At 33.3% G+C, this 12164-nt stretch overlaps 2 protein-coding genes across 4 annotated transcripts in view; one reads left to right on the forward strand and one right to left on the reverse strand.

The window, feature by feature from the left end:
* Positions 1-10327, reverse strand: part of LOC149412900 (uncharacterized) — a 58653-nt gene extending 48326 nt beyond the window's left edge. Inside the window, exon 1 of one of the 3 annotated variants that reach the window (XM_089645009.1) lies at positions 9979-10327. The gene's annotated coding sequence lies outside the window, so the exon portion shown is untranslated. The remainder of the gene's footprint in view (positions 1-9978) is intronic. The other 2 variants (XM_089645012.1, XM_089645010.1) reach the window with 2 other exon arrangements.
* The window catches only part of LOC149412899 (ankyrin repeat and FYVE domain-containing protein 1), a 119892-nt gene that overhangs the window by 63757 nt on the left and 43971 nt on the right, over positions 1-12164 (forward strand). The window lies entirely within an intron of this gene.

Below are 12164 nucleotides of genomic sequence, written 5' to 3' on the forward strand. Positions count from 1 at the left end.
ATAGAAATAAACGCATTAATCAAATAAATTTCTAAAATACATCATCAAGCAAATTGTAATGTTAAATTTGTAGCAACGGTTTAGTAATTTAAGATATTGTTTTGAAGAAGTTAGACATAAACTTTCGTGATAAAATTTTAGTTTTTTTTTTTAAATACAATATATGAATTAAAAAAGTAAAAGTGCATTTATTTTTGCGTGGCGATAGAAATCAATCCCACACTCTCCCTCGAATGAAATGCGTAGAGGCTAAGCTAAGGCGTAGCTAAGTCCCTTTTTAACTCAAGCGCTTTGTATTTCGTCAGTTTGCTTATTTGTTTATGTGTACGGAACACCAAACAATCCTGTTAAGATGGTAGCCGTAATGGATAGTACCTTTTTACTCCACCAGAGTTCGTACGTGCTTTATGAGGATCAAAATAGGATTCATAATATTATACAGGAGATCTACTGTTTATAGAACTCCTAGTATTTTTTAAAAATACATATACCTGTATTTTAACGTCAGTTTTTTAAGCTAATAAGCTCGCATACCTCACGGTGGATGCATTTGTGAGCTGAAATTAGTTGCTTTGACCTAGAAAATCCAGTTGACAAGTGTACAAGTTCATGACGTTCAACTTCATGGTTCATGAATTCTTTGTTGCTTCATTTAGCATGCAGATTTTCGGCTTTAGCTAAGATGGCAATGATTTATTCTGGTTTTCTCAAAACAAAATCATTTTACATTCTATTGTCAATGTTTTTTTGTAGTTTAACCAGAACAAATTGTAAATTTGCGAAAAAGTTGTGAATTTAAAACGAGTCCAGTAGCACATTCATAATATGTATAACGTCAATTATGTGCATTTAGTTGTAATGCTATGTCCTTGCCGTTCTCTTTGATTCAGCCTTTCCACGAGAGGTATTCGTAAATGAGGGCTGATGTGAAGGGCAATAAATTTTAAAATCCGACAACATCTGGCCTCTGAAGGACTGTGAAAATGTTAGAAAACCTAAATATATACCCCACCAATAATAGCATCGACAAAAAATGGTTTATATCAAAATTAATTGGATTTCAGATAACAGAAATTCCAGACTGCTTTCGCTCTCTAAATATAAACTCTATGGTATATCGTATTCTACTTAAGTCTCTTTCGGGTCTTTGCTCTGTGGTATAAGTATAAACTATTAAATAAATACCATAGAGTTTAGTGTTTCCCCGGTCATGAGCATTGACCATGCGTCTATCTAATAATACCTAATAATAATTGTAGTGAATGGTATTTAACGGCTACATCCGTTTTAATTCTATGCATGCGTCCACTGTGCTGACCTACAGTGTCACCGAGAGATAAAGTCGATAGAAGTGTGTTGTGGGCGTGTCAGTGTGCCTGAAGTAAGCTCAGTGTTCCTTTGCTCCTGTTGCAAATTGATAAAACATTTTCAAATATGTTTCACCGGTATTTGTAAGAGGTATTGTGAATATTACTTAAGTTATTGATAGAAATATACGCTTGAGTGGATTCAGTTGTTCCCAATCTTCAAAGGTCCTATGATACGTAATTTAACTCGGGCCAGGCGCCACACAGTGGGCTGAAAATCGCCTTTCATAGACATAGAGACTTGAATTTTCAAGGGTATTTTTTTTTGGCTAGAAATGGATTCTGCTCATCATTACTATGCTATAAAATTTCGTACGAAGCAATTGCGTATACAAATGAAGGAGTTATCATTTTTTTAAGAAAAAAATTGTATGGCACAGGCATTAAAAATGAGGCTATCTCTGGAATCATAAGGTTGGCCATTCTATCCTTACACACAGATATACTACTATTTATTTGTATTTTTTGACATACTGCGTATTGTGGCGCAACTTTTTTTTTTAAATCCTCAAAAAAAAACACTTTTGAATGATGATGATTCATTTTAATGCTTAAATGCTTTACATATGAGTATGCTTTGTCTAGTTTACAATATTTTATTTACACTGCAAGCCTAAAAGCATAGTAATGATCAGCAGAATCTATTTCTAGCCAAAAAAAATACCCTTGAAAATTCAAGTCTCTATGTCTATGAAAGGCGATTTTCAGCCCACTGTGCACAGTGTTTTGGCTTGCAGTGTAAATAAAATATTGTAAACTAGACAAAGCATACTCATATGTAAAGCATTTAAGCATTAAAATGAATCATCAACATAAAAAAGTTTTTTTTTCAACTTGAGGATTTAAAAAAAAAAAATCGCAAGTGCGCCACAATACGAAGTATGTCAAAAAAATACAAATAAATAGTAGTATATCTGTGTGTAAGGATAGAATGGCCAACCTTATGATTCCAGAGATAGCCTCATTTTTAATGTCAGTGCCATACAAATTTTTCTTAAAAAAATGATAACTCCTTCATTTGTACACACAATTGCTTCGTACGAAATTTTATAGCATAGTAATGATCAGCAGAATCCATTTCTAGCTAAAAAAATACCCTTGAAAATTCAAGTCTCTATGTCTATGAAAGGCGATTTTCAGCCCACTGTGCGCCATTTGGCTCGAGGCCGGCCCCAATAACTATCTGAAGACCCCTGCGTCACCCGGGCTATACTACTATCAGTGAACAACAGTAAAGAACAATGTCTGTAGCTTTGTTTTTCATACATATCTACAGTTTTATTACGATATTGCTAAGTTTGCACACTTTACCTTCAAAATAAAAGGAAACACCCCCACCACCTTTTCCCATCCCTATTGTTTATATGTGGTTCAATAATATATGAAATGAAACACTTTCGATTACTTTGGGATGGGCCGATTTATTTATAAGTTATAATAATACGTCTATTCTAGCGTGAGCTTGTTTTGAGAGAGCCAGGAAAACTGAAGTTCTCCATTACATAGACAATTGTTACCATTGACAATGTATGTATAATAGACATATGACAATAGATAATGCAACACCTATTAGCAGAATTACAATAATTCTTGATAAAATTGTGCACACTTGACGGTCGAAATAGGAGGAAAATTACAATCTACATCTGATTTCGAAAAACTCGGCGTTAAGCCCGAACAACGCCGGAGACTAGATTGTATACCTTTCTATCTCGTGTACATATCTATATAATATGTTGTTGTAATATATATAAAGAAGAGTGTCTGTGGAGGGCGGCGTGGCTTTGTTTTAACAAATCCACAGTTTTATTCCGAGATTGATGAAATTTTGCACGCTTGACCTTCAAAACAAGAACGAAACCCTCATCCCTTTTTCCCACCCCTTAAAAAACTTCATGAAATTTTGCACACATCCGTTGTATACATCCGTCACTCTCCTATCACACTGATTCCTAGATTCCTACCCAACCCTCATACCCAACCCTCATTACCTTCCTCTCCTTCCTTTCCTTAAAAAAGTACTTCCACACAGCATCCCCAAAGATGAAATAGGCCCTGACGGAAATTACTTTCCTCAGGGCCTAAAAAGAAAACTAGCATGTATAAATAAAATGGTTTTTATCTAAGTAATATTTGATTTTATTATAATGTAAAAGCAGTGTTTGCTTTTTGAAGTGTAAATAATTTTATTAGCTATGTTTTAACTTTATTAGTTACTATCCCTCAGCGCCCTTGAGGTGATTTTTCGCGAAAACGGCGCTATATAAATTATTATTACTATCCAAAAAAATGTGAATAGTAGCAGAAGTCGGGGACGCCCGAGGAAGACATGGCACGACCAAGTGAATCAGATACTTGAGTCGGGCCATGTCAAGAGTCAGAATAATAGAAGAGTATGTATGAATGTGAATGAAGCAAAGAGTGTGGGTCAAGACCGAGTTGTTTGGCGGTCCGTCTCTGCCTACCCCTGCGGGGAAACGGCGTGATGGTTAGTTAGTTAGTTAGTATTATTATCCAAAACACATGTAAAGTCTTGACGTTGGTGACATCATTTGCTATCATCATTTATGCTATTATTTTGAACGTGTACAGATTTTAAATAAAATAAATGCCATCCTAATCCGATTCAGACTGAAGAAACTAAAATCATCGCAGACTTTCGCGGACATATAGCGTTTTATAATGTCGGCAGTTTTCAAGGACGTCTGGCTCAATAATTCCTTTCAAATGTAAGCAAAAGCATTAAAACTATTCGATTAATGGCCAATAAAATCTAGTTGGTAACTTAATCGAACATTTTAACAAAATCTCGGTGTTAGAATTGATAAACATTTAATGGACTGAGCATATGTACCATTTATAATAATATTAAAATAATTATTGCTTTCTAAAAATTCTTCATAAAATCTACATGGCCAATCGCTCTAATGCTACGTATACATTCGCGAGCCGAACTGCCGAACTGAATCCCAACATATGGTAAAGAAACGAAGCAACCGCAAATGGCGCGAAACGCCGCTTGCAGTTGATTCGTTCCTTTCCCGTAATTCGTGGTACGGTTCTCGTTTCGGTTCGCGTTTCGGTTCGCAAATGTATACGTACCTTAGAATACGGTAGTGCAAATGAAAATATCCTAAAATCACTCATTAAAACCCAAAAAGCCATAGCACGCATATGTTATGAGGAAGTCGGAAAACTTGTTCTTAAAAATATAATTATTTTCGCATCTCGTCCATTATATTTATTCGTATAGGGCCATCTGAGTGAACACGCGTTCAGATATATTCTGAATTACTAAAATTTTACTAGGAAATGGTCATGCAGTCACATTTTTAACAGTATCATGATAAAAAAGCCATACTCATTTGTTATCCGTGTACCACACGGCACGCTTCTATTCCACTGGGTTTTTCTTCAGTTACCAAGAACATTTTTTACTATTGATTTTTTGCCATGCGATTATAACCTATACGCTTTGAACTGTAGTGCAGAGGACAAAAACAAACAACACTTTCGAATTTACTTATTTCGTGAATGTAGCCTATCTCAGGGTATTTTGGTGTTTTTGTGCTGGCAATTCACAGGTTTAAGTGTGACTGACAACTGAGTAGTCTCAGCAAATCCTCTTTGAACCAGTTTAAAATAAGTGTAATTATAGGTCAACGATTCATCACAGATTTAACTAAACTTGCAACAGTTGTTGATGCGAGACAAGCAAACTAGTTTGGATAGAAAGAATAAAAAACAATGTAGAAAGAGTTGGTATTTTTTTCCCCTCTTGTTGATTTGACTTGCCCTGGAAAATAAACAAATTATTAGAGATGTTCCGACTAGTCGGCGACTAGTCGGTAAAGCCGACTATCCGGCCACTATTGTAGTCGGCGATTAGTCGGCGACTAATCGGCAAAGAGCGCCGACTATCCGGCTTCTTACGTTGTATGTATTTCTCAATAATATGAATGCGGGGGAACTACATGAAATAAAAACCTTGATTATATATATTTTCTTTTTATAATCAGTCTTATACATTAAAAAATGTAAAGCAATCTTTCCTTTGGTAATCACTTTTTAAAATTACTTTCTTGTAAAGAAAACATAATGATGACATTTATTGAACAAAATTAGTATCTATCCTAATTAACATAAAAAACAACATAATATCTTCTTATCTTCAATGAACATTTATAAGTATTTCTTATTATTAAAATAAAAAGTAGATTTTTTAAATTAACAATCTCAGTTATATGTATTAAATCAAGATTGTATGTACAAGATGCACAGTAATATATGTATATATTATGTATATATATCCAAAAATTCTAAACATGAACTGTTTGATAAAAACAAAAAAAAATGAAAAAAAAATATTTCTTATAACCATACCTACATAATCTAATCAAATCAAAGTCACAATTGTGACAACCAAAAATATCATAATCTCCTTATATTTTTTATAACATACTTATATTTTTTAATTAAGGGTAAATTATGATGTAAGAAGACTAAAGCTTCTGCCTTTCTGGTAGCAATCGATTTCTTTTTGTTTCATATATGTTTCCGGCCTCTGAGAACAGCTTCTCACTGTAAACAGAACTTGCGGGACAGCAGAGGTACACTTTGGCCATGCGCGACATTTCAGGGTACCTAGAACTATCCCCGAAACCGTAATCGGCTTAGCCGACTAGTCGGTCTTATTACAACCGACTAATCGGCTAGTCGGCTAGTCGGCGAAAGTCATAATCGGCACATCTCTACAAATTATCTATTTGTTTTCGTTCTCGTTACACGTTTTTTTTCTTCTTCTATGTCCTGGTCCCAGCAAATGAATCTTTGAACATTCTATGTGAAAGTTTGCGTATGCATTCTGAATTTCTACTGACTTATGACACATTTAAATTATTTTCAATATATACAGGGTGTCCGGAAACTCGTAGTACAAGCGGGAAACTGGTGAATCTACATCACATTTGGAGTCGATTTTGTAGTATATTTTTTTTTATTTGAGCTTTCGTTATCGAGTAAATCGAGTTTGAAGTTGATTTTTTTTTTTTTTTTTTTTAATCAAATTCTTATAAATTATTACTGAAGATCAAAGTACCCAACTAATTAAAACTATTTGAAAGTAAAACAAATGAAGAAACTCGGATTTGAAGCATTATTTTGAAATCACCCTTCATTTAACCCGGTGTAATCATAAAATATTTCTGCTCTGCAGGGTTAAAACATCTGTTATTCAACCCTAAACACCAGAAAAAACTTTAACCCTAAAATAGCCGAAAAATATTTTTTTTTGGTTTTTTTTTTTTTTTTGAAAATGCTCAAATCAAAAAACTTTATGTTTTTTTGGGTTCCCCATGTGGTGTAGATTCTCCAGTTTCCCGCTTGTACTACGAGTTTCCGGACACCGTGTATATTATGTCTTACCAGCTGAAGCACCCGGTGTTGCTCGGGTTTACGCATTTTTTTCATTAGATGTAGAGTAATCTTCCTCTTACTTTGAACGTCAAGTGTGCAAAATTTCATCAAAAAATTCTGCAAGGGGTGGTAAAAGGGAATGGGGTTGTTTATCGATATTTCGTGTAGACAGTGACCTTCCTCTAGTTTTGAAAGTCAAGTGTGCAAAATTTCATAAATCTGGGAATCACACTGTAGATTTGTATGAAAATCAAATCCACGTTGCGGCAGACACTCTTCTTTATGTAAATAGATTTTGAGGATAATCTCTATTCAGGTGCTGAGTTGAAAAAGAAATACGTGTATGAAATTCCTTCGATAGAAAAAATCCCAAAGTATGCTCTAAAAATTATAAAAGATACATCTTGTTCTAGTATTTAACATTTATTTGATATGAAAAAATTCACAGAGAATGTTGACAGATTTTTGCTCTTTTTTATATTATATATTCGCTTACGCCTATTAATTATAATCTTTTTTAAAGATTAGCCCACTACCTCTAGTCTCCGTTTCAACCATCGTCAGAAATCTTCCTTTTCAAAATTTCAAAAGTTAAAATTAAGTTCTGTTATTTCATCATGAGCCGGTTGTTTAATTATAATTTATGACTGATTCATTAAATCCATCAAGTCGGTTTTTACAGTAACTAAAATTTAACCTTAAATAAGTACCTATATAAAAAAATAAGATAAAATAAATAATTATTCTAAATCTAATATCAGCAAGAAATGACATTTTCTGTGTTTGTTTTTTTTTTGAGGTTTTGTTTTTTTGTGGTTTGCCTTATCGATGCAGTATAATTTTAATTTCGTTAATCATTTGTGACTTCTTGTTTTACTAACCTGTATCAAATCTTCCGGCGCGATGTCATGACGAAATTACACAGACTATTTAAATTATACCTACTGGAATTAACCATATAAAAATAATCAATTGTTATGGTCATCTTTAAGACCCGGGTATACCCCTTACTTTTTTTAAAAACCTCTTTACACAGCATCGCCTAAGATGACATATAGGCCCCGAGGGAAACGTCGGAGCCTCCTGTGCGGTATCCAGATTACTCAATACAGTGACAATTCAACAAGCTTTTAAAAAGTAATTTAAAGTCATTAATAGTGATGAAAATATACTAGATGAAATATTAAATATATGCCCGTTTTCAATAAAAGACGCATCCATTTGCATATCTGAGATATTTTTGAGTATCTCACTAAAACATAAGAACAGTGAGGTCTGATATATTTAAAATTGTACAAATCCCTCTTTTTTTTAATCTGTGCGACTATTTTCAACCCACTATGTCATTTCACCGTGAAGTATGGAGCTTTCGATTATTAATTTAAGTGTTAAATTAATAAAATAGTTTTATTTTCATATTTCCAAACAGTTGAAACTACAGATATTATAAAGCCGAAACATGAACCATTTCAGAGTGTGATATCGCAGGGTTAAAAAGGGTAACCAAGAATTTCGATTATAGGGGGAATTTTTTGCTCGTCATACTGCATTAATTTTATGGACTAGTTAAAAAGCTAATGCATAATTTTATGGACTAGTTAAAAAGCTAATGCATAATTTTATGGACTAGTTAAAAAGCTAATGCATAATTTTATGGACTAGTTAAAAAGCTCATGCATAATTTTATGGACTAGTTAAAAAGCTAATGCATAATTTTATGGACTAGTTAAAAAGCTAATGCATAATTTTATGGACTAGTTAAAAAGCTCATGCATAATTTTATGGACTAGTTAAAAAGCTAATGCATAATTTTATGGACTAGTTAAAAAGCTAATGCATAATTTTATGGACTAGTTAAAAAGATCATGCCTAATTTTATAGAATAGTCAAAAAGCTCGTGCATAAATTTCCTTCCTCATTTTCTCAAGGCAAAAAGTCGACATTAGATTTCATTATTAAATTTATGCTTCCATGTGTAGTCAAACCAGTAAAAATTGGACAAATCACCACTAATTACTTCACGAACTTTTCACCATCTTTGAAACAGTCAATATTATGACAGTTCCAATTTTGCATTTCGAAGTTCCATAGGTCACGATAGATGATGCTGTCAGCGGAAAACAGTTGTATTGATCTATTTATTCTACATGGAAAAGGCTGTGTTAATTTTAGGACGCCGTAGCTCACCGTTCGCGAATTCTCTACTTCATAGTTCAGATAACCTACTTTAGACAGGTTCGACGATAAGTGATATACAGGGTTTTCCAATAAGAGGTGTTGATTTTGCTATTCAAAGAAACTTTTCCCGTAAAAGATCAATGGTTTCGTTGCTTGTGTGGCACGTAGCGCCGTCTTGTTGAAAGTAAACATTGTCCAGATCAATACCATCCAATTCTGGCCATAAAAAATCATTAATCATCTCTCGATAGCGCAATCCATTCACGCCTCATTTTCGAAAAAGTAAGGTCCAATGACTCCGCCGGACCATAAACCGCACCAAACAGTCACACGTTGAGGATAGAGAGGCTTTTCAACAATAACTCTTGGGTTTTCCGAGCCCCAGATGCGACAATTTTTCTTCCACCGAGGTGGAAATGGGCCTCATCACTCAAGATGATTTGCATTTGATTCACTCTAGTGAATTTTACTAATTTCAATGCGTTGTTGAAGCGTGTATCGTTCTATTTTTATTAATAGCGTAGTTTCTACTTGTCAAATGTCAAAAAATGACAGCTTCAAAAGTAACATCTACCGAAATACATGGCTGTTCAAAATAACACCTCTTATTGGAAAACCCTGTATTATCAATTTCCTGTGCAAAAGTATGAATATTTCGTGCAGATCTATTTGAACTACAGCAATTTTTCAAAAAATTCCGCTTGTGGCGCTTTCACTTATAATAATGATAATAATATTTTTATTCCAGGTTGTGAGGAGGTTAGTGCAATTCCACACTTCCAAACAGATAAACACATTGATTGTACAATAGAAATGTGAATATAACGATTTTTTTTTAGGAAAGTCTGACCTTTTAGTATGTACTTAATTTCTTTTCAGATAAAAATAACACCTTTCGAAGATACAACGTGTATTGAAAGTGCATTATCTGAGTTTGTCGAACAGTAGAGCAGAAGTGCAGTAATGTTTGGAAAACGCTGCTTGCAAAATTATTTTAATTTAGAAAATACAAACCAACCTTTATGGGCGAGGAGAAATTGACGGAATATTTGCACCTATTAATACTTATTGTAAACATAAACTCATTTCAGGCGAAACGAACTTCAGACGCATTCCATTCAATACACTGCGAAAACACACGATATTCTGCCACTAAGCTATTGAAAAAAACTTTGTTAATATGAATAATCTAATAAATAGATAAGTTTTACGAATATTCTTTAGAATATAACTCACTTCACATCGGTTTTCAACAATAATTCTATATATGAAGTTCACTATGTGTGAAAAAAAAATTAGATCGCGATCTTTTCAGTCACTTCACCTTGTGAAGTAACTCGCATTGCGTCACTGACGTCCTCTCCGCGTAAATGCCAGGAGCAAACTAAATAATTCGCGAGTCGCGAGCTTGTTGAGTTTATTGCGCGCCCGTAGCCGTCGGCGTGGTGGCCATGTTCGCGGTTGCCACGCAACGGGTTTTAGGTTATAGAGAAGAAGATGATGCACCGTGAAGATGAACGTCAGAATCTTCACTTCAGGTATTTTGGGTAAATATAAAATAAGTGGGACGCGGCTAGTACGCACATCAATAAAACACTTTATATCAATCAGATAAAAGTATTTCAGTTTCACGAAATGGAAAATAATGTTGTTTGGAATTAAAAATTATTTTTTTTATTTATTATTTTTTTTTAAATTTTATTTCATTAAAAATCAATTGTTCACTTGGCGGCCATTGTTATTGTCGTGAAAGTTTTCAAGTTAGTTGTTTTTTTCTCTTATTTAACCCAAAATATGAACCCAAGAAGCTAAAATAGGTTATTAGTTTGGTTTTATGAAAAATAAATTTAAAAAACTTGACTAAAAACATTTTTTGAATATTATTATTCCAAACATGTCTCGAAGAAAAGACGTCAAATTATCCGTTTTTAACGAAATAGCTATTGAAATGCATTATTTTCAATTTTTCGATTACTGAATGGGTAGTTTCTCGTTGTTATCTGTCCGACTTTGTTTTTTATATTTACCTTTCTTTGTTTTGCCATCAAACATTTTAGTCAAGCTCAAAGCCTTGCAGGTTATGCCTAAATGCTACAAAGAATAAGTTCTAAATGTAGTGTAAAGTGTCTAAATGTCATAGAAATACGTTGTTACTAATTCTAACGGTTTCTACTAGATATAAAAATGTAATTTTTATACCTAAATTAAAACATACAAAAAGTGCCCGAGTTGCCCGCAATGAAATTAAATTAATTTGATTATTTACGGAAAAAAACTTAAGCCATTTATTACCCCTCACAAATGTAACACATCCTCTTAAGTTCTTCCAACACCGCACACTGGGAGAACTACTGTATTTTGGCGGCACTTTTTTTTCTTCTTCTTTTTAATCATCTGTCTCCATTGTTTATTTCTGTAGCAGGTCTGAGGTCACCCGAGGCATGCGATGCACGTGAATTATTCGCTTTTTATCTGCGTTACGCTGATTCCAGGATATGCAATCACATTTCCAAGCGTAATAATATTATCTTCTGAATAAATCAAAATTAATTGATTCATTATTATGTAATCTCCGTGACTGATAAGATCTGCACAGGTGTCGTTAACGGAACTAATCATTCTTTATAATCATTAAATCAATATTTATATTTTGTAGCAAACAAACCTTACAAATATAGTTTCGAACTTATCGAGCAAATTAAATATACGTAACATGCCTTTTGTCTTATTTTTAAAGAATTTACGTTTTTATCATTACATTTCAAAGCTCTACAGCTCTTGATTGAATTAACTATTAATAGCTGAAATATATTCCTAAGTTTATAACCACAGAGCTCATAGTTTGACAGTTTTATGCTGTTTCAGGGAAACAGATTTCTGCTTTATATTTAAAGTAAGAAAATGTATTATTTCTTCGTTAAATGTCATTTGTGTACCCACTCCAATACTAAGTTTTTTGTGGATTTCTAGAAAAATATAAATTCAAGGTTATTCTGTTTTTTTACAGGTTCTAAAATATTCTGTCGTAAAAGTAGGTACCTACTAATGCTTTTTTTTTGGTAAATCAGAATAATGTCACGGGGTGTTGGAGCCGCCCATATATTTATTTTATTTATGCTTCTTACTTTTTGAAGATTTTTGTTGCATTGAGAAATAAAACAGTTTTTTGTTACAAGAGCATAATTGACCTCCCACACTAGGAAT

This window comes from Hesperophylax consimilis, chromosome 22, assembly GCF_061612785.1.
Source record: "Hesperophylax consimilis isolate HC1 chromosome 22, BYU_Hcon_1.0, whole genome shotgun sequence".
Lineage (NCBI taxonomy): Eukaryota > Metazoa > Arthropoda > Insecta > Trichoptera > Limnephilidae > Hesperophylax > Hesperophylax consimilis.